At 39.1% G+C, this 24,368-nt stretch overlaps 1 protein-coding gene across 1 annotated transcript in view; it reads left to right on the forward strand.

The window, feature by feature from the left end:
* Positions 1–24,368, forward strand: part of agbl4 (AGBL carboxypeptidase 4) — a 497,335-nt gene continuing 472,967 nt past the window's right edge. Inside the window, exons 1-3 of the mRNA XM_088077779.1 lie at positions 1–128; positions 410–480; positions 1,084–1,154. The gene's annotated coding sequence lies outside the window, so the exon portion shown is untranslated. The remainder of the gene's footprint in view (positions 129–409; positions 481–1,083; positions 1,155–24,368) is intronic.

Raw genomic sequence — 24,368 nt, forward strand, 5'->3', positions numbered from 1 at the left:
GTTCATCTGTAAGACTTTGTGCTGCCTCACTGCTGGTTACCCTCAGTCTGTTCCCAAACTTTTACCTCTCTGAAGAAACCCCTTCTGGATTTGTTTGCCTGCTCTGACTGATGTCCCACTGACAAACTGTAAGCCTGTTTATTAACTTACTGGTAAACTGTGACTTTCTCACCATACTCTAAGGGGATCAGGGGATTGTTATGTAGTCTTGTAAAGCCTATTTTACAAGCCAGAGTAATTTTGGATTACATGTGCTTATCATTTTTTTGTTTCCAAGAAAGTAAAAAATCCTAACCAAACATTCTGGTTCTCTTATGGTGCATAAAGCTGGTACCATGTGGACAAATTATGGAAGAAACATTTTAAAATGGTGCAGTGAAAATATCCTCATGAAACTTTTTATTTTCAGTTCAGCTCTTGTCTGCGTTGTGATGATTCAATATAAGACCAAATGTGACTCCTCTTTCAAGTCGACAGTGGGTGAGTGTTTCATAATCAAAAGACGTTTTTGCACTTTTGAGATACAGGTTCACTTAACATATTGCATGCAGAAGTGTTAGCATGAAGTGTTTGATGCCTGGGTACTGATGGATAACTTTGAGGTTGTGATTTTTGCTCAGAAAGTACTGTAATTTGTCGAAAAATGCCCCCAAACTTGTGTTCATCATCTTGTTTATAAAATAAGATAAGATAAGATAAGATAATCCTTTATCAGTCCCATAGTCGTGAAATTAACGATGTTACAGCAGCTATGAGGTTCTGTATAAGCAGCAAAAGAATAAAACAGTAAAAAAAAATTACAAATATAAAAATATTTTAAATATTAAGATGTTAGATAAACAAAAAACAAGGTGCCAAGTATGATTTAAAAAAACAAGGTGCCAAAACAGTAACATAAAATAAAATGAAATAACAATGTGCCAACAAAAATGGTCTTGAAAAAAATATATTTATAAGAAAATATGAACACCTTCGTGAACACACTCTTATGTTACATAAAGCTGGTACCATGTGGACAAACAATGGAAGAAACATTTTTAAATGGTGCAGTGAAAATATCCTCATGAAACTTTTTATTTTCAGTTCAGCTCTTGTCTGCGTGGTGATGATTCAATATGAGACCAAATGCGACTCCTCTTTCAAGTCGACAGTGGGTGAGTGTTTCATAATCATAAGACGCTTTTGCACTTTTGAGATACAGGTTCACTTAACATATTGCACGCTGAAGTGTTAGCATGAAATGATTGTTGTCTGGGTACTGATGGATAATTTTGAGGTTGTGATTTTTGCTCAGAAAGTACAGTAATTTGTCAAAAAATGCCCCCAACTTGTGTTCTTCATCTTGTTTATCCTCGTGAACACACTGCAAAAACACTTGATACACAACATTGGAGGAGACATTTTCTCCCAAAGCACTCATAAGCCTCGGCTTCAAAGCCAACAGTCTCACATTGTGCTGCTCAGCTTGCTTTGTCAAAGAAACTGTGCTTCATGTTTCTGCTGTGTTGTTGCAGCGCTGATGTTTGATGGTCCAATTACAGAAAATGGCCAAGAGAGCTGTTTATCCAGTGTGTTTTCAGAGCAAAGCCAGTGATTAAACAGCCGCAGATAATAGTGCATAAATCGTGAGGTTTTAACACTTTCGAGTTGTGGTTCCTGCTGATATTTGGGTCCATTCTGTCTTAAGTCCAAATAAGCTCAGAGGTTCAGAAGATCACAGAACAAGAAGCCTGTATTTCCATTCAGGAGGAGAGCTTTGGTATAATCCATGTGCTGTCTTTGAGTTTAATGCACTTGACCAGTAGCGTCTAGGAAACTGGGGAATTTAAAGACATTTGTTTGAAAAAGATATCTTTCATTTTTTTCCTGACCCCGAAAGTGAACGTAGTCGGGCTGAACTCCAGAATCCCTCTGACTTGTGTAAACTTAATGTGAACTCAATCATGAGGGATTTTGACTCTGGGCCCGGCTAATTGCTGGTTAATTACATCCTCAGACACAGGTCATAGTCAGAGCCTGAGCCAAGTATTAACATTAGCTCATCTTTGCTGACAGAAACTGAACCCGACTAAGAGTTTGTCTACTTTGCTGAACTTCATAAAAGAATTTGAGTTGATCTGTGTTGCACTTGGTGCAGTATGCTGTGTTTTTACGTCACATGCATGCTTTTGTGTGTCAGAGAGTGCATTTCACAATATTCTTAAATAATCCCTTCTTTCACTGTTTTGACACCGTCTCTATTTTGCCTGAAAATGAGAGCGAAAGCTGTTTCTGTGCATCTTCACATTCTTACACAGATTTTGATAGAAGCTATGGAGTATTTTGATCCTCTCCCTTTTTCAATGCTATCAAAGCTGTAATGAAATCCATTCATGCATAAGTGTAGATTTCTGAGGGAATCTGTCTCCCTTAATATTTCAAACATGCATTTGTCAAAAACATGAAGTAGCAAAGGAATTTTATTTTGACAAAATTAAAGATGTTTGAACAATAAATTGGTGCAGAAAAGGCACAAATTAGTGCCTAGTGCGTTGGTGCCAAAGCGCAGGAAATTCAGTATTTGATGCTCAAAATATTTTTGTGGTGGACCTCCAAACCCCCCCATTTGATATGTGTTGTTTCCTCCCAGTGTTGAAACAAAACCCTTCACTCTTGCATTCATGTGTGATTCTGCAGATACACTGAGCATCTGCCTCACATCAAAAATTATGCAAACTGTGGAAGGCATTTATTGTGAAGAAATTTACAGAAAGTGCAGGAACTAACGCTAGTTGTGACAACAACTGGCCAACATTTAGATCTGGATTTGTTTTGGTGCACGGCATGAAGGAAGAAAAAGCAGTCATTAGTGATCAGTTTGACAATAGGCCCACATGATGCATGAATATATTTTGAATTTGTTCAAATTTACATTCAGGTGTATTGATGGGATTGTGTGCTGTGGCTGGACATTATTTTACGTAAACGTAATGTAAGCCTAAGTGCCTTTACTGCTGACTTTGTTGCTGAGTTGTTAGATTAATTAAGTGGCTACCATAACATTGTGACTTGCATGATGGAGAGCTTTAAAGAGGCTGCTAATTAAATTAGTTATATTTAATCCCAAGAGGATGGCATCTGTTGCTTTTTTTGTGCTGAAGAAAAAGGTCAAACGTTTTCTGCTTCTGTGTATAAACTTGCAAGCAAGCCTGTTATAAGAATCCTGCATTGATTGGTGAGCTATGGAAGCCCATTTCTGCCAGTGTGACGTATAAAAAGCTCCTGTTTGTTGAAATGAAAAGCAAGCTTTCTTGTCTCAAAAACTTACTATTCCAAAATAATGACAAACTTTCCTAAAATAATGACTTTATATTATTTCTTATTATTTAAAATCATTATTTAAAGACAGTTTCCTTTTGATATACAAACTCATTATTTTGAGAAAGTTATTTAAGATACTGATTATTTTTGAAAGCTCATTATTTTGAGATTTGAGACTACAGCTCAATATTTTGAGGAAGTTTATCATTATTTTGAGAAAGTTTCTCATTATTTCTAGAAAGTTTCTCATTATTTTGAGATAACAGATTATTTTTTATAACGTATTATTTTGAACATTTTTCTCAGTATTTTGAGATACTACATCACTATTTTAAAAAAGTTTGTCAATAAGATACTTATTATTTTGAGAACGTTTCTCATAAGAATGACTTACTTAAGATCCTTTATTTTCAACACACCCTTGTACTTCTATACTATAAGCTCAACACATTGCTTTGGACATTTTTTGTGGCATCAAACTACTAGGTCTCACTATAAAGGCATGCTCATTTTGTAATCAAACCTCGTAAGCATTGGTTGCTTATTAGTTAAGATTATGCTGATATGAAACCATTTGTGAAATGTTATTGATGAACCATAAGGTCCAGCCCAAAGGTCTCCTAAAATAGGATATGAAGGTATAAATTACAAACCACTGTGCTGATTTCAGATGTTAAGTTCAAATACACTTCAGCACCACAAGTGAGCTCATCACCACTAAAGCGGCCCTGCTCTGATTCTGACTTGATTTCGGTCGTATGTTCAGTCTGTTTCTGGCTCAGCTCAGTAAAAATAGGCCCACGCAAGCACTGTTTACAAGATGAATAGCTCAGCAACCACTTATTAGTGACAGTAATCACATTATGAACGTTTCTGTGGGTCTTTTAATAGGCTTTTAACAAGGAAGTAACCTACTGTGTATCACACTGAGCCGACATCCGTGCTCTCAGTCACCAGTGAGGGGAGCTCCACTGTTAATGCGGCTGAGAAAGTTAGTTCAGTTTAAAGATTACATTGTGGTGACTTGTGCTCAACACCTCTGGCATGCATACTGTAAATAACAAGAGAACTTAGTCTATGCATGAACTGGCATAAGCAGCTTGGTTGTGCTGAACTCACAGAACGCAGAGAAAAGGAGGTGAAATATGCATTGACCTGCAGTTGTGTGCACTGTAGCTATTAGAGGATATGCACAACTTTTGCAGAATGACATGAAGGACAGGATCTAGCCGTCATGACAGTCACGTTAGCGTGGCCTGTGACCTGTCAGTGTAAATAAGATGGATGGCCCGAGCAGAAGCTGGGAAAGAATACATATGAAAGCTTATTGTGCACATATGGTCCATTAAGCACTTTCCTGCTTGTTTTTATGGCTGGTTTAATCTTTTTTAATCTGTCAGAAAATCAATTTGTTCACGTCCCTGCCAGGTTGCTGAGCGGAGCACTCCATCACGCATCCATAGACCTTGCCTGCCTGAACAAGGCATTGTGCTGGATGCTAGTCATCAGAAACTGCTATAGAGAGATAAATGAATGCATTGATGGATAGATAGTGGAGGAAAGATAGAAAGGGGCTGAAAAGGAACTAGCAAGTTTATGTGAAAGTGAGTGGAAAGATATATGGACAGACAAACGGCAGACAGACAGCCAGATTGCACCATTTACAGTTTCTAGAGAACTAGAATCTATTGAAAAAGTATATAGAAATAACACTATTAACACTATAAACAAAGGTGTGTACATTTTTTTGTCTTAAGACAACATTTTTGTAAATAATAAAAAACGAAATAGAACAATATAAATAAACAAGACCAGGTATATAGGTAACTTATATAACTGTTTAAAAAACTGTTTTAGAAATTTTTATGCTTGTCAGTTTTAACCAACTCATCTTTACCTTCTCCCACTGTACCAAAATGAAGCCAAAATATCCCGAATGCAGCGGCTCCATTTTGGAGCCAGAGTGAGTAGCAAACGTCGTGGTATCAAGTTCCTGCCGATACACCCATCCAACCAATCGTGAGCAGCGTCATTGATCACAGGCACTCGATTGGCACTCACAGCTGTCACTTGTGACGTCAGACTCCCTTTTCATAGCATCTAATAACTATTAACAAACAAGCTTTTAAGAGAAATAAACACTTGAACAAACATCTGTATGATAACTTCCTTAAATGACAGAGCGTGTCTTTGGGAAAAATAATTTGGTGTGTTCTTTGCGTTTTTAATTTTGGCGCATACATAAATTTAAAATAATACCTAGATTCCAGATGCCAAGATGGTACCTAGTCAATCCAATCCAATGCGCTTCAGAAAGGTTTTACAAATATAAAACCTCCATGGACCAAAAATGCATAATACACAGGGTCATTATTGACCTTGTTTTAAGTTTGAGGTGTTTTACATTTTACAGACATCTCTTTTGCAGTGGTGGCCCACTGGGCAAGAGCTTTTTGGGTTGCAGGGGATTTTTTTCTGCTGCAATACTGCATGTGGCTCCTGATTTTTTTTTTTCTCCAAGGCTTAGTTTCTTTGCTTGGGGCCTAGCCCACATCCCATCCACTAACATTGAGAGGGGTTTATATTGCAGCCAGCCACCATCAAGATATTTTCGGCTTAACTTTTGGGTAGCTATTATGTTTTTCCTCTTTATATACAGTCTATGATGAAGTCCAGTTTTTATTCTTTCACAGAGAAAAAAATGTACTCGTGCAAAACAAGTGATCAGACATAATCTCCATCCTTCTGTGTTCAAAACCAAAAACATACTGCAATATAACACCCCAACCCTAATGCCAGCAGTTCAGTCTCTCACTACATGATTTAAACAGAATAGATCAAAACAGTAAAATCACCCTTTCCAGCCATATGAAGCTCAACAGTTTAACTATCTCTTATAGCCCATAGTCATTGCATCCATCTGTAAAAAATGGAAGACTTAAAGCTCAGTGAGATAGACAGAGAAAGAAAAGAAGGGAGATAGATGAGCTTCGTTTCTAAAACCCCACAGTGAACCGGTGATTATCCTGCATTCAGCAAAAACCAAATAAGTCCTGTAATTCCTCCAAAGGGCCGGGATGCTAAAAGAGCTAATTTGACAGAACAAGTATAAGAGAGAAAAAGTATTTTCAGTAATAATCTGTGGATTTAGCGGGAGAAAGGGAGGATACCTGGGATAAAGCAGGGGTTTGGCTGAATCCATTACACCAGTGCTATGGGATTATTAACACAGCCAGGAGTCACTGGGGCTGATAAATACCCATATGAAGACATTGCAGGGGCAGTGAAATGTGTCATTTCCACTCCCGACAGCACGGAAAGGAAGAAAAACCATTAAAATTGCATGCAATTTATTTGTCAGCTTAGAAGAAAAAAAAGAGAAAAGTCTGTATCTCGTAAAAGTAGCTTTTTTTTTTTCAAAGCAGGAAGGCTATTTTCCCCTTGAGCTGCTCGGAAAGGGAATACGCCTTATTAGCCTCTGCGACACACAGAGCGTTATTTGGTTATGCAGTGAAGCCTAAAACAGAGTCGCCGTTTAAAGCTGCTTCGTCCCTCCATCTCACTGAGTGATTACCTCTGTCAGGCCTTCAACAGACCACGCAAGGTGCACACAAACAGGTACACACACACACACACACACTATTTGGCGTAGTCATGCGCGTGCACCTCCACACACAGAGCATAAAACACCTGTCCCCTAAAACGCCCGAGAGCTCTCATCCTGCCTCTGCCACACCTCAATGTGCAGTAATTCTGGAAAAGGGCCTCTTTAAGTTTCGTGGCCATAAAAGCCAGACGCAGACTGAGCCATTAAATGGCTGCTGTGGGTGCTGGGATGCATCCGCAGCTCAGAGCAAGGAAACATTCCTAGACCATTAGTCTCACACTCAGATCTGTAGACAACAGGAAAAGAGCCGTCTATGAAAATGTGTTTTATTCTTTGTGATGCAAATGTGGTAAATGAAAGGGCGTGGGTGAGAGATACTCAACAAAAGCCATTTCCGGGATGAATGGAAAAAGGAGGAAACTGAAATAACTAACACAGCATCGTTAATGAGTTTTGTTCAAAAGTAGGAAGCAGTTGGCTCACAGTCCCTCTCCAGCCGGTCTCCTCCTCGCTCTCTCCTTGAACACGGCAAAACTCAGGAGGAGGACGAGGAAATGCAAGCCAGCACTGGTGGACGCTGATGTTCTGTTAAGCCCTGTCTTAATTAAAAAACATGAAAAGAAAACAAAAAGCAGAGAACCCGAGGATATGCTAGTTTACTGTTCTCCCTGAGCCCTTTCCAAGGACTCTCGCTAAATGTTTAATTTCGCTGCAGACAGTGACATTTATCAGTGGGTTTCTAGTGGGGATGCTTATAAACAGCCTGTTCCCTGGACAGGGGCATGTTGGCCTGAGGGGGGGGGGGCAGACGGAAACTGACATGGAGGGAGACGGAGAGAAGAGAGACACAGCATCAGTGACTTTCTGATTGAAAGAGAGAGCCACAAACAGAAGGACAGGAAAAAAGACAATGTGATTATACAGAATTTCCAATTTGGTGCCGACTATCTTCCCCACATCTATCCATCGTCAGTGTTTGCTGGAATTAAATGAGCAAGAGAAGCAGCAGTAGCCTTTCATAGGAACATTTCTCTGATGTAGAGCTGCCCTTCAAGGCTGAAATGTACTCATTGGTTGAGCCTCTATGGTTGAAGCAAAAGAACCAGTTACTAACAGTCCACTGTAGCCCAATGATTAAGATAAAGTTGGGTCCAGATGGGCACTGAAAGTACAGGCTTAATTGTTGCCAGACAAATTCCACAGCTTCTTATTTTCTTTTAAGCGACTCCCAGTTAATGTAACATTTCATGGATATTGCATATTAGATTAACAGATTAGATTAACACCTTTTGTCCCAGACACATGCAAGTTTTAACCTTCAAGTCCCACGTTGGTGTGGTGAGAATCAAGCAATTACAGTCCCTGCTATAAGTCAGACAAGACAACTCGAGGTCTAGCAGGTCAAAAATCAAATTCTGATGATCTGGTTAAACATGATCTAGAAAGCTAACATTTGACCAAGCAAAAAGCTAATAAATTATGTAGAAAAGACAAATTCACGCATCTTTTTTGTGGGTTTCGAAGTGATGAACATAGTTGGATGTTGTTGCGGTTGTGACACTGATTTTTTTTTACTTCAGATCTTGCATTTCACTGTTGTCTTCTTGCAGCTGTCCTCAACAACCTAAGTGTTAAATCCAGAGTTTAACATTTTTGGATGAGCCCCCTGATAGTTGCCTTGTGTGCTGACCTCTGCTGGTCTGCCTTGTCCTAGTAGGATGACAGGTTTACTTGCATTGTGCTAGAAATCACCCAATCATGTTTCAAAAACAAATGTAACTTCTCGATATCGAAAAAAATGCAAATATTTAATATAGCAAAGGCAAGTTCTTTTGAGTCTTCTGTCTCAAGTCTAAGGCAATCTCAAAACACAAATACCAAGACAATTTGAATCTTCTATCAATACTAGTAAAGCAGTTCTCAAGTAATCAAATTTGCAACTCGAGTCTAACTCGAGTCATGTGACTTGAGTCGAGTCATGTTATGTATATTCTTCAAGCCTCTTGCCTTACTGTACGCAAATATAGGTGGAAATATGTTATCAGATGTGGATTTTGTCCACATAGCACATATTAGTTACTGTATCTAAATATATATGTTGCATAAAAAAACAAGATCTTTCATTTGCCTTAGTGATTTGAGGGCCCATAACTTAAAACAGTTCATAATGCTTTATTTTCTATGAGCAGCTATTTGGCAAAAAAACACATGAAAAACATTATCACTCACCTTTTACTTATATGTTTTAGTATCAACATTTTGTGACTTCTGATATTCAGGTGCTTCATTCTGTCATTCCGGTTTTTCATATTTGCTCCTAATGACTTCATGTCATTGTTCTCTATCTTAATTAGTGCTTTTAAAAAGTAACAATGTACCGGAGTCCGCCTCTGCTGTTGTAACAGATGCAACCATTCATTGAGTTCATGCTGGTTGTGGGTCATTCACATTTTTTTTGTGTAAATAAGGTAACATTTTGCAATGATGGTTGTTTCTTACAGTAATATATTCTTCAGTCAGTAGTCTGTATGTTAAATATGTTTGTTGGATGAGGGTTAACTATGTTTACTCATCATGTTGATAGGAAACGTAACCTTGGCGGCATCATGTTTCCTTTCAAATGTATTTTTGGTTGCAGATTGAAGGCATGTGAGCATCATTTTTTAGGAGACGGTAAAGTTGATTGTGGGTTGTGTTTGTCATTACTTTATATTTTGAGAACAGTTGGTTCTCTGCCTGCAGACTTTGTTGGTCAGATAACTTGAAAGTTCCCTCTCCTTCCCTTATTTAGTAGCTATTTGTTGTTTGACTTCACACAAAAGCTTTGCAGGTTTCCTTTGTAGTGAACCCTTGTTAGACATAGAGAAGAAGTGGAAAGTGCGGGTGTTTTTGGTGTGAGGGAACTATCATTACCTGTCGGATAGAAGAGCTTGTTCCTTTGAAACAGGAAAGGCTACTCCAAATGACGTATGCTTATTTGTGCCTCCCGTACTCCTCGTCTCTCTCTCTCTCTGCTCTTTCTCTCTCCACAGTCTACTTCCCTGAGGCATACATTTTCTTCTCTCCATTCATATGTCAGTTCCTCCCTCCACAATCCTTCCCCTCCAGATTTATTCAGGAATACGAAATGAAATCCTCTCGCACTTTTGACTTGCATTAAACGCCTTCATTCAAAATGAGGCTTGTGAAAACGACTTCCGCTGAGGAGGTGTCAGTGCACGGAGTGTGTTAACATGCAGACTGTACACTCGACTTAGCCCCGCTCCAACACATGTGATATGACCCGACCTGTCAGACGGCGGGGTAAACAAAATGAAGGGGGGTAACGGAGGTCACAGACTAAAGAGGCTGATATTAATCCTCGAGGCCTCTTCAAGATGACAAAAAGAGACTTGCAGTGAGAAAAGCACCAGCTCCTCTATGTCCCTTCAATTCCTCTATTATGGGTCACATGAACCCTCTCCACCTCTACTCTCAGCATCACTGCAAACTTTGAGCAAGTTCTAAGTTTGACGAGTGTTGAGGCATTAAAATGAAATGTCTGCCCTCATGGGGGAATTTGCATCAGGCTGAGTGTCCTTCAGAGTAGTCGTAGACCGGCGCCCTGCTTCAGAGCCAAGTCATGATTAAAGGTACAGTCATCAATCGAGCAGCATTAGGGCAACAAGATCTGTTTCCCCTGTCATTTACCATCATACCCTGGCTGTTATTTATGATTATTTCGGATTAGATTAGCCATTAGTGCCAGTGTTTATGCCGTCTGATTGACATTGTATGAAACTCACCCCTCAGTGTATTTCTGAAACAGCTGACTGTGACTTTAAGACGAGGTGTGTTTATGAGACTGATGAATCAGCGTTGCATTCAGCAGCCAAACAGATGTTGTTCCCCTCCTGTTAGCAGAGAAATGCCTACGGTGTCCTGCACGGGACATTTGGCACCCTGATGTCTGTCATTATTCATCATGAGAGGGTTTCCAATAACAAGGGCAGGCAGGGGGCATTTTTGAGCATATTATCCATAGAGAGATGCGCACATAATGCAAGGCGCTGCCATGGGGCACGTGAGGCAGAAAGTGGCCCCTGCTCAGCGTGATCTTGCCTGGACAGCAGAACTAAAGCTCGGGGAAAAGAGTGAGAGACCGGAGCAAGAGTCCTTGGAATGAATCTAGGCATAAAGTGATGATAGATAAGTTTGAGTGTTATGTTTACATATGCTCTGTATGGCCTGGAAAAAGATGAAAAAGGATGTAAAGTAAAGTTTTTTTTGCTAAAAACCTTCAAATCTGCTTTTCTTGGCTGGTTGTTGTGAACGAGACATCCTCTGCCTGTGCCGTCTCCACAGCTGAATTTGCAACAGGAACTCGCTGCAAAGTGCACAGGAGCTTTGACTTCATACTTTCTTTCATATGATATTGAGGGTAGCTGTGTTAAAGTGAGGAAAATGGGGCAATGGACGGAAAAGGAGAGACGGATAGACAGAATGAAAGCATCAGCTCTTTAACAGAGGAGTCCTCCTATGGGAATATGTAAATAGTTTCACTTAAGTGCTTGAACTAAAAGAGACGAGAGTGAGTGAGAGTGCTATTAGCAGGAAAGAGATGCATGCCAATAAAAACTGTGCTCCAAAGTAAAGACTTACTCCATCGGCTTCACCTGTCATTTATGATAGGAAAATGCCATGTGTTATCAGAACTGGACAGAATAAACCCGACTTCATAACGTCAAAATGGCTATGCCTATTTACAATCATACCTACAGCTGATGCACTTTAAAGTCACTGGTGCAGAACTTAAAAATAACAACTGTGGTCCTGGGAATCCTGCAGTGCCACTCATGCTAAAGATAATTCTGTGCGGTTGAGATGACTTGGGAAAAGATTTGGAAGAATTTGATCATTCTGGGTGGTGGATTAGAGATGGAGCATCATGCTCGCCGCTCCTTGTCAGGGCCGTGGTGATTCTGCTCAGCATGTGTGGCCTCCTGGTGTTATCCAATAAAAACATCTGAAAAAAGAAGGCCCTTGCAGGTGTTTCATTAAGAAAACTGTGTCTGTTTACCTTTTTAATTAGTTTGCTTGTCTGTCTCCATTTGTTTATCTGTCTATATCTGCCTCTGATTTGTCTGCACCTCTGAAATATGGCTTTCTAAAATGTCTGTTAAAAAATCTGCTTATTTTTTATATCTATATCATCAATTCCTTCAAGTGTAGCACATTGCAGTTCTAACACGCACGTTTTCTCTTGCTACGTTAAGGTCATTATAACATCGTCATGCTTATATGTGGCTAGTACAGTAGTAAACATCTCTGAGAAATAAAAAACAGTATTCACCCACTTTGCAGGAAAAATAGCAGCTAGAAAGCCAGTTTAGCACATACAATGTAAAAATTAAGACCCAGGGATATTTTTCGAATATAAACTTGTAGAGATGTTCCAATCGGATTGAAAGGATTGGTATTGAGCCTGATCGATGCATTTTTTAATTGATTGGGATCTTTTTTTTTTTTTAGCATACACCCTGCCCGATCCTTTTATGTCGTTTATGTCCACCGTTATGTCCACCGTTACACAGGTGTTGTAAACAGAGAGCACAATATGTGGCAGATATTCAGATTTTTGTGTAATGCTGCTACTCCAATTAGTAGAAACAGATTTTTTTTCATGTTTAACTTAAGCTGCTACACCAGTGGAATTGAAATTATTGTTGTTCATTTTTAGTAAAGTCGTTTTAATATAATGCTGTAATAGGCAGAATTGTGACCAACTTGTTAAAGTATATTATATACTAAAACACTCCTTCAAAGTGGAATTGTGATTACATTCCTCATTTATAATGATCTGCACTTTATTACAATTCTGCACTAAGTTGAGTTTAAGATATTTGCTTTGTTTACTTTGTTATTCTGTTGTAAAAACAAATGCTGCACTAAGTGGAGTTGAAAGCAATTTCTTAAAAAATTTAGTTTCTGTATTTAAAAAAAAAACAACCAAATGCTGCACTAGGTGGAGCCATATGAAAATATTTTTAGTTTGCTTTCTTCGTTATTTTGTAAACATACAATAAGAAAGCCTAAGGAACTATTTGGATGTAGATATATTTTTATTGTATTGCATTGTAGAGCTGTTAAACTGTAAAGCATATACACTAGATTGATTTTAATAGCTTGAGGTGCGCATTGTGCAGCTGTATTGTAATACCAGTATTGAATCGGTACTTGGTATTGGAAGAAACTCAATATCAAATGACTTGGATCAGGGACAAAAAACCTTCATCAGGACATCCCTTAAATTTGTGTTTGTATGTTGTGGAGCTTAATTTCATGTCATGTAACTTGTGTTACGTTTTTAACTGCCTGGATTTGAATTATTTAGCCAAAAAAACTTTTTCTTTAATGCTTTGTTTTTTTTTTTTTTTTGTTTTTTTTTTAGCTGCGTTCCAACTGTAACTCATGCTGTTACACTTGAGACTCACACATGCTTCAGTCAGTTGTAACATCGGACAGTGTTCATTTTTGGTTTAATTCCTCATGACTTCTTTTCTCTATCGAAAAGCTCAAAGTGGTTTTTGATTGCAGACACATATAGTTAATTTGCCTGAAAATATTACATATGTAAGAAAAACAATCTCTGAGTACAGCAGAGAAAAGTGAAAAATGTTACAATTATGGCAACTCACATCTAAACCTGGACCCAACTGTCTGTTTTCTTGTCCTTTACCTCACTTTTCTCCTTTGCATGGCAGTAGCTTATTTGATGGGTTATCCAGCGCTGGCTCAGCAGAGATTCCCACCTTTCTCTTCCCTCTTGGTTTGGCCTGCTAGAGGTGCTAGAAGTCCAGAAACGGGCCCCTATGGGTCAGTCATGGCCCTTAAGAGAGAAGGCCCCTCCTCGTAGTTCTGTAGAAGGTCTTTTCGCTCATCTGCTCTTCAGTGTGACTCAGGACAGCCTTGATCCTGCTCTTTTCAGCAATCTACCCTTCAGCTGAGACATCTGGGGAAATTTCCACAGTTACCTTTTGGGACTTAAGAGAGTTTTCCAAGAGGATTAAGAGTTTTTCCAACTCCTCTGCCTTGAGCAGGACCTTCATCTCAAGGCTCTTCTCCTCCCAGAGCAGTCAAAGTTTTTCTTCCTCCCCAGCTCATTCTTGGGCTCTGTATAGTCTATATACTATAAGTCATTTGTATTTTTTTACTTCATTAGAAAATAGATGTTGATTATAGCATCCAATGTAGTTGTTTGCACCTAACTTTGGCTACAAAGGAACTACATAACAGTCTCACAACTTAATGTCGCCTTCACAATGAGGCCGTAAAGCTGTGTTTGGTGCAGAGGTGGACAGTAACCAAGTACATTTACTCAAGTACTGTACATATATACAGTTTTTGAGTATTAGTATTTTACTTTCGCATTATTGTTTTTGAAAATGTTTTACTTTGACTCCACAATATTTGAAAAATAAATATTTTACCTTTGACTCCACTACAGTTCTGCAAAGGCTCTCCTTACTTGTTACATTTTCTGTGAAGTCAGTAGATGATTTTTTTTTGTTCTTTTCTAAAACACAAAAGTCCTAAAACTGTGATCTCTCAATTCTGCGTGTGGTTTCGTAGTGATAGTAGTGATCAGTAGAGACAGGTAGAGAGGAGAGGCATCGTGGCAATGCTGTGAAATAGAAGTTGGAGTAATGAATGTACTGTTGACAGGGCAGTCGACATGTGTTGGTCCAAATAAGAGATTATGGTTGTTCAGTCCTGTTGTTGTTAATGTTTTCAAGTTTATATCTCTTTAGACTAAATAAAAGAAATGATGAGCAAAAACAGAAGTTGAATTAAACTAAGCCTATAAAATAAAGACTTGTTTACTTTCATCTACATTCAGTGGGTTGTTTTAGAGTCATTAGTATGTATTAGCAATGTATTGTTACAATAGTAACAAATACTTTTAACTTTATGTTTTTAAAGAAAGTGCCCCAGTACTTTAATTCAAGAAATAATTTGACGCAGCACTTTCACTTGTGTCAGAGTAATATTTGACCAGGAGTACCTATACTTTAGCTTAAATAATAGAGTTGTGTAGTTTTTCCATCACTGGTTGGCCATGGTTTGGCTAATGACATTCTGTACTCTCATTTTGCATCTTGTTAACAACTGCCTTTTTACATAAAAGCTTCAAAGTTCAAGAGTGGGGTATTTAATTACATATTTTATGTCATAGAACAAAATGTGAAATTCTCTTAAGCTTGTGTTAACCGCAGACCTTATTTCAGGAATCTGAGCAAAAACCCCACTTACTTGGAGACAGGGGAACTGGGAGAAGTGAAATGTGAACTCATTTCTGGGCTTTGGGATTTATTCCTGGACTATTCTATTTAGGCGCATTATGAATTGCCAAGCAAACCTGATCTGGAGAGGGCAGACAGAGTACTACCAGCTTGTGAGAAGTGCTAGTGTGCAAGACAAAGTCATGGGACACCAAAGAGTAAAATGTTGAAGTGCCAGTGCTGCATGTGTGTGTACAGGCCAACTGCATATGGGCCAGTGTATCAGGATATGTTGGACTACTAACACATCTCTAAATCTCTCCTTGTCCTCCTTCACCATGTTACCTTAAACTGATTTTTTTCTGCTCTGAATGCGTTTTACACTGGACCCACATACATCTGACAGCACACGTTTTATTAGCCAACACACTGTACCAAGGTATGAAAAATTAAACCCACACTTGAGTTTTTTATGCACATGTATACTCTCAGCGTATCAACATTAAATTGAAACCATTTAGTGCACACTGGGGTAATAATATTTTGTCCAGGCTAATAGTTGTTTCAGTCTTTGGGCTATGTTCTGTCCCAGTTCACCACATCAACACAAACACACGTTCTCCAAAGTCTACTTCACCGATAATTGAAGTAATTATTGGGACCCAGGAAGGTCAACAGAACAGCTTATTAGCTTTCACTCCAACTCCAAGACTTTCTGTCCAGCTGCCTTTTTAATGTTGTGCATGCAAAGCTAAATGTAGCATTAGTGGAGCCCTAGAGAGCAGGGTTTGACATTGATGACTTTGTTAAGGGGAGCATATGTTTGAACAGATCGCCCCCCTCGATAAATATAGGCTGTATTCAATCCCCATGGCCTGAAGGCTGGCGGCAATGTATGTCTGCATGACATTATACAGAAAGAGAGCAAGGGAGGTGGAAAGAGTGCGTGTCAGGGAGAAGGGCACAATGAGGGGAGAGAGGGCAAACTTTTTTCCAATATGGTAACTCAAGTGGAAAACTATTGTCTTTTGCGTTATTCTAATTGAGCTGAAAAGGCACATTCAGTGGGATGTTTGAGAGTCATTAGGCAAAAAGGCAAAATGTATGCATTTATGACCTTACTTTAATAATACTCCAGGCAGAATGTCTTTGACTGTCTCGCAGGTTCGTGTCAACTCGACCATTTTCTAATTAAAAAACCTCACACTGACTTAAAATCATTGCCTTAAAAGACTATTGATTATTGATTACAACAGGGATATTTGAGACTACAGGCGCAGATTAGGTGTTGAGTTAACCTTCGGACATTTACAAAGACATTTTCAGAATGGCAGTGTTGATTGATGTGCACTGTTTCCAATAAATAAACTAATTATTGAGGGACATCAGAAGGTAGGGCCTACATACAAGAGACTATGTAGCATTTTTAGGGACAGTTCTTCATTTATCAGAGGACGTGAGTAACTGGGATTTGACTTCTTTTTCTTTTTTTTTATCCTGACCCTCCCCAAAGCTACAAATATTTTTCTTGATCCTCCCTGAATGGATGGGGAGAAATGTAGGACCCTAACTCCACCATTAAAAGCACCGTATTCTATCTTTTTTTGTAATCACAGCAAATGTCGTGATTTGAGCCATAGAATGAGCTAACAGCACAGGACTGGGAGTTAAAAATAAACAGCTGCTTTCTTAAGCAACATGCAAATCCTCCTTCCAAGAAATGCAAGCTGTGTGTGCACTTTAACAGAATATGAGTGCATGGCAGCCACCCCTTCTGGTCCTACCACACAAAGCCAACAAAATTTAATAAGACAACACGGCACACAGACACGCATGCAGCTGCCATCAGCAACATGTGCATAATGATCGCTTTCCCAAATAAACTATGCACATCAGTGGCAGCAGTGTCTGGCCATATTGATACCACAACAACAGCCATGCTAAGTTAGTAAGATTTTAAAAATGGAGCCTTGGTGTTTGAAAGTTAAAGGTTGAAAACAGAACTGAAAAATGTTTGCAGAAACGGACTTGAAAGAGTTGGAAAAAAGCGTCTTGCTAATGCCATGCAATTATTGTTTTTACAGGATGTTTTTAGTGAAAATTATTTTCTTTTTGATGAAATTTTAAATGGGATTTCTATGAAATCTTACTATTTTGAGGCTAGATTTGCTTATGTTTCCTGACGGAAGCTCACATCATGCATAATGTGTTCAAGGTCTGTTGTAAATTTGAAAATCTGCCCATGATTTCAGTTTTCATGGTTTCTAGCTTTAATAAATAGGCTGAATTTGGGATTTTTTTAAAGAAAACATGGCTTTTAAACTCAGTGGCAGGTTTTGGAATTCAGATGGTATTTAAAAAAAGTCATTTGAAGATGTAGGTCCCTCCTCTAAGCCAAATCAAATTATGTAAATCCCTCCCATATTCTTAAAACATTATTTGACATGCCTTCCCTGTTTCTCGCACCACCTGCCGCCCTCATAATTAACAAACAGTCCCTTAGCAGAACACGCTGATACAGCACTCAGACAACAATATGGAGGGAACAAGTACAAAACATTCACGTATTCAAATGCTGCCTCCTCCACTTCCACACAGACAGACGCAGACACAGATGGACGGACAGACACAGATGCAGATGGACAGACAGACGGACAGACAGATACAGATATACTGACAGAGATGGATAGACAGACAATGACGTATAGACAGACGGATAGACAAACGGAGAGATGGACAAACAGAGACAGACAAGGACAGACAAGGACAGACACACACACACACACACACACACACACGCACACACACAGAGTGTATGGTCTTACAGAAGATTCTTCTCGCCTGCGCTGAGCATCACTGGTAATCAGCACCAGGCGTCTCCCCCTCCTCCTCTCTCCTGTATGGTAGTGTTGGTTTGTGATTGGTGGGTAAATGAAGACCATTTTCCAGTGCGAGCAGATGGTGAGCATTGAAGTGCCTGTTGACAGGTAGCCTATAGCTTGTTGTCTGAGCTGGCGTTATCACACACGCAGTGAGACGCACGCAGAAACACACACCTATGCGCACACACACTGCAGCAGCTTTGAGCCCTAATTGGTACCCAGAAGGGTTTGATGGAGAAAGAGTGAGAGAAAGAGTGGGAGCGAGAGAGAGAGAGAGAGAGACTGGTATGAAAGAGGAAATGAACATCAAAAAACGCAGACCAGCTGGTCAACTATTTACCTCCAAAGCACTTAAGGAGAGAATTCACATTTAATGTTGAATTTTATTGAATGAAAAATCTACAAAATAGAATTAATGAAATAGCCATAAGCAAACATGTGAACTGCTCTGTGAAGTATTAGTTTGTGCCCCTGAGATATAAAGACAAAACCAACAACAGCTGTCACAGAATCACAGGATATCCGTCTGTCTGTTAGTCTGTCGAAACTTCTTTTTGTACATTTCTTCATCAAAGTGATAACTCACATATTCATTGTTAATTTAATTTTGTTGCATGCTTGGTGATAATTGGATATTGCTGTGTTGTTCCTGCAATGTGTTCCTGTGAAATGCTTGTCAAATAAACAGTAAGGACAGTGTAATTTTTTTTTTTTTTTTTTACATCTTATGTTTCAGTTGGGGTTGCTTTTTTTGCCTCTTTATGGTGGCTGTCCCCTAGTATTGCAAACAAGCCATTTTTACTGCTGCTAGAAACATAAAAATGTACCAGTCAGTGTGTGGTGCTGGATTTTTTTAGGGACAGGAACTGGGTATTGTAGTCCCATACCATACTTACCCCTAATACTAATGTGTGCCTGCATAACCAGTAACCAATTCAGGCTGTTCTTTCATTATTTGCACTTATACCCAAGAAAAGTGAAGCACTGTAATTTGTATAATACCTATATAATCGTGAGCCATGAGGCTGTGATTACATGAATTATGAGCTGCAGACTGTCTGCCATCTATGACAGGAGTGCAGGTGAGCCCCCAGGAACAGCATCTACTTTGAATTTGACATCATGGCCAAACCATTGAATTACAACTCCTGAATCCGTCATGTGGTGCCATTGGCCTTACAAAGCCTTTTTTTTCCCCATAAACTTAAATTGTGAAAGAGTTGTCAGTAAATCAGTCGATACATTTTCTGAGTATCAGAATCTCTGTGAAATGAACTGAATTTTTCTCAGAATTTGATCCATTTGGTCTGTTAAAGAAGCCGCACAATGAAATCATTTTGTCCCCGTACAAGTAAACAGTTGGCTAAACCAGAAGTTAGTTGGCTTTGATGTTGGGAGTCTCTTGTTCATGCAGGCTTTAAGATACCATAAAAACCATTGTATGAGGATATATTTCCTAATTCCATACTACATACTAACTGTATTCAGCATAGTTTACTAAATTTAAGACAGCCCGAACATTAACTTTTTGCAGTGAGGTGATCAGTCTTCAGTGGACGTCCCTTTCCCAGTGTTTTCCCAGGTGAACTTTCAGCCGTCAGAATTCATTTTGATATCATTCTTGTGGAAAATCCTGACAACAGAACTTAGTTTAATGGTGTGCAGGTGAATTCCATTAAACTCAATACAACCAAAGTCCTAGAAGGCTCATGAATACTTTACTGTCAGTAGTGCTGTAGCATAGACTGGCCCGTCTGCAGCACAATAATGGCTTCCATTTATGTAATATGTTGAAAAAATAGGCATTATATGATTGCAGGAATGTTGAGATGCTCACATTTAATGTAGTAATAGATAACAGATATCCATCCATTTAGCTTATAGAGGTGAGAAAAATATCAATATCCATGTTTTAGCATTTTCTGGAGCTGGAAATAGATAAGAAAAGAAATATGGCTCTGTAAAAAGCTAGTGAGTGGACCTTAGGTCAAGATTTTTTTTTGTCAAACCACTGCTTCCAAGGTCAAGAGTGAGCCTTTATGCTCCTTTTTTCAGCTTTTCAAAAAGGCCATATAAGAAACACTCTAAGAGAAAACCAACTGTGACAGACGCTACAGTAGTTGAACAGATGATTGGCGGCAGGACAACAGAGCTGGATGATTCACATTAGTCTACAGCTGACTTAAAACTCCTCTGAAAGGGAACCAGCAATTGCACTCCACAGGATTAAACGATATCCTTTCTGCAGCACAGGTTGTAACATTACAGAGATGCTGATTTAAATAATGTGATTTCTGTATTTTTAGTTCAGTAGGTTTTAGAGACCGAAACTCGAGTGAATACACCACGTACACACAGTCATGAGATACAAATGTTATTATCAAGATCTTTTTCTGCAAGAGGGACTCAAGTACAGCAGAGAGAAGAAAACAAAACTATAGCCAGTCAAAACTAAAGGACAAATAAGTAAAACAAACATATCTGGACAAACAAAAGTACATATGGTATCAGACGGTCACAGACGACACTAAATAGAGAACGTGAGACTACTTTCAATTGAGCTGAACTGATATGGGCAAACAAAGTTTCCAAAGCTTGACTCATCCGTAGCAACAGCATGAGGTGTTAGCGGCAGGTTGACCTCTGCTTCTGTGTTTACAGCTCAGAATAACTCGTCTGACAAGCGCTAACATCTTCACAGCTGACGGTTACTGTTTTCTGCTGACCGAGCCCCGCAGGTTTTTTAAGCATGCGGGAAAAATCTATTTTGCTTTGACCCCTGCCTGTTTGCCTTTTATTAGACTTTACAACTCTGTGTGTGTTTCTGCAAGTATACTTTGTATGTGTGCATGGATAAAATGACCAGCAGGAAGCTTTGTGCAGAAGTGTGTGGTTGTGTGTGTTGAGAGCTTCACAATCCCAAGCAGTGGTCACAGGCCAAATGGCGCATGGAGAAGCTTCATCTGTGTAAGTGGCCACTGGGGGCAGTGTTAAGTGTCCTGGAGGGTCTCCAAGGTCATTATACACACACGCACATACACACAAACACAGAAATTCAGAAATGTGCACGTGTGTGTGTGTGTGTGTGTGTGTGTGTCCTGGAGGGACTGTGGGGTCGTTACCCTACTAATGGGGCCATATGGTCACAAAACAAACACAAACTGTTCCTCTTCTCCGCCTGTAATAAGGTCATGAAGATGCTGATCTCATTCAGATGGAGAAACCAGTAGAAGAGAACGTGCCAGGGGATGTGGACTGAACTCACGGGGAGGCGAGGTCAATAACCTGCAGTGTCTCCTGTCCACAGCAGCCTGCAGATGGGGATTTCTCTTAGATTACAGAGAGATCTACTGTAACGGTACTAATCAGTACATAATCGCTTGATGGGTATGACATTCTGGTCATGTGCAGTGAACAGTCTGCTTCAAGTTATCAGTGGTATCTCTATATACAGTATTATAACCTAAGATTTAGCTGCCTGAGATCGTGTGGTTCCATGTGCATCAAGAACATTTTGCTCTCCTGGTTTCTGCACAGACTGTAAATGTAAAGGACAAAATTAGCATAACATTACCTGTACGGAAAAGAGACTACAGCTTTGTACAACATCCATAGAACACCCTAATGGTCTTAACTTGTGTCGTGTTTTCACATGCAAAAATGACCAAAGTCAGTATTCATTAAAAAAAAAAGCCCTTAAAAAACCCCAAAACAAACACTTAATGGCACTATTACTATCCAATAACACAATGCCAAATACTCACACCTGCTTAAAAATTCATTAAAAAATAAAAGGTGGTGTTGCGCCAGCACCAAAAAGGTCTTCTGATGATCTCGAATTTTGAGGGAATCTGCAAGGAAAAGAAACCAAACCACGAGGAACCATTTGAGAAAGTCAGGAAAGCAACTTTTTATCATGGCTGTGCAGTGTTTCAGAAAAGGGAGGGGAGTGTGCGGGACGAAGTTTTGACGCAAAAGCATCCTTTTTCTGGTTGTTACTTTGGTGCACTGTTTTCACCTTAATCTTATTGTGGCAAGAGAAGAGTGTGTTTATATACCATCAATAGTTTTTCCTTCATATTGTTGTCATGACAATACAGTGTAGAGGGATGTTATGACCAAGGATTTCCCACCTGATGAAGCAGACTGGATTTAAGGACTTGAAAGATCAGCTTGAACACAAAAAGTCAATGAAAAAGCTTCTATTAGGGTAAACCTGGATGCCATTACTTCATCCCTGTGCAGTGATTGTTGTTGGTTCATAGTGTTTTCTGTTTGGCCTGTTTGCACAGCTTGTGACGCTTATTATGAGCATAATTTCTCTCATGCATTCATCTCCTCTGTGATACTTCTTTCATAAACTGCAGATTACACCGTCGCATCTTGTTGTATTCTGGTGCTCAGTGGTTGGTATGATTGCTCTTTGACAGTCTGTTACGTGTGTTGAGATGCTGAGTGGAGTAGCGACGCTGTTCAAGGTGCTGAAGCAGTGGTGGGCCGTGATAGATAAGAACTTGTATCTGTCATCATGACTCTCTGCAGCATTTCACATTAGTCCTTACATTGGCCACGGTGTGTGACTAATGCGTCATTTGATGAAAAATATCTTACCTCTGTGTGTACAATGGGAGCAGACAGAGGCAGTTAATGTAGGCCTAAATCTGTGTCGAGGAAACCATCGTACTTAACTAATACCCACAATAAGTCTACTCTATGAAGTAAACTTTTATTCCACATATATCATACACAGTTAATTTGTGGTATGAAGGTATCAACCATAGCATTTTATCTCTATGTACTGCATATCTATGTACAATCATGGTCATAGTATTGAATCAGACAGAAGCATGGAAGCATAACTATCTAAATCTAGGCATGTGGTCATCTGTCAAAATATGGAAAAACTGCATTACAGACTAGAGTTGTGGAGTACCAGACGGAAGCATCTAATGAAAAGTTGCAGTTGGCTGCATTTAGTGTTGGTGAGTAAACAATTACGTGTAACTAGTTAAAAAAATATTTATATAAAAAGATAAGTAATTGTAATCAGATCTCCAGCAAACAATTATGGAATTAAATTACAGTTACTAATCAAAATGTTGGTGATTACAAAGGGGTTATATGCGAATAAATTATTTTTGGTAACAGTTTATATGTACATTCATCTTTTTATCAAAACATTTGTTAGAAAAGTAATCATATGTAAAAAGTTACATAACATTGACAAAGTAATTACAATAGTCACGGTACTCATTACATTTTTACCAGGATAAGCTAAGTAACCTTTCTGACACTGTTTGCATTATGGAAAATGAGGAATCCAGAGTTTTGGCAGCTTGACCCATACGAGGAATAAAAAGTTAGGTCATCTCGGCCTTTGCTGCATCAATTTTAACCTTTCAGCTTTTAATGCGTCCTGTGAGTCCCCCAACTTTATGGAAGTGCAATACTACATTTTAAGAGCACCTGTGTGTCAGCTCATAAACAGTTATGTGTTAAGGTGCTTGGGGGAGTCTTGACGAGGCCTCTGGTTTGGCGTTAACGGCTCAATGTACAGCTGATGAGGTTAATGTCAGCCAAATCAGGTGTTGAATTCACAAGATGGGAGCTGCATGGCTTCACAGATTTCATTTTGGGTTTTTGAGGTATTCCTGATTTTGCTATAGACCAAATAATAATTTCATGTATTGTTTGTGTGACTGTAAACCCAGAGATTAACCTCTGGTGTTAACCTCTTAAATGGCACATGTTTAAAGCCCCACCTGCCATTAATGTTCTATGATGCAGGCCAATAATTTTATACTTTTGCCTTCATGATGGCATGAACAGATCCTTCAATTTTGTGCTGGTAAATCACCTGTATGCTTCCAGAGAGAGTGCGGCAGAGCTTCAGTCTGCAGGGAGTGCAGGTTTCTTGTAAGATGAGCATCCAAAGTAAATGACAAAATATAAGTGAACAGAATAACCATCTGGATGAATAATTCATGAGAACGCTTCAAACTCTATTACTCTTTGTAGGAGAAGATGTGAGAGATTAAAATGGGAATGTGATATTGGTGAAAATGTTCTTCCTCTCCCTAAGGACTGGAAATGTGGTGTCACTGTCATACATATTGTAGTTTTAATACCTTTGGGCTAGTTCACAAACTTTGGAAGATGTCTGTCAGGTGTAAAGTTGTAAGTTCTAGTTTGCAAATCGACCATAGTGCAGCAGTGTTGTAGTATTAGAGACAGGTCTAAAGACCACTTTGTGAAGGTCTTGTCTCAGACGCGACCCCATTTTTACTCTGTCTTGTCTCTGTTTGGACAAAGAGGACT

Source organism: Plectropomus leopardus, chromosome 5 (genome assembly GCF_026936395.1).
Source record: "Plectropomus leopardus strain MGB_pleo_1.0 chromosome 5, ASM2693639v1, whole genome shotgun sequence".
Taxonomy (NCBI): Eukaryota; Metazoa; Chordata; class Actinopteri; order Perciformes; family Serranidae; genus Plectropomus; species Plectropomus leopardus.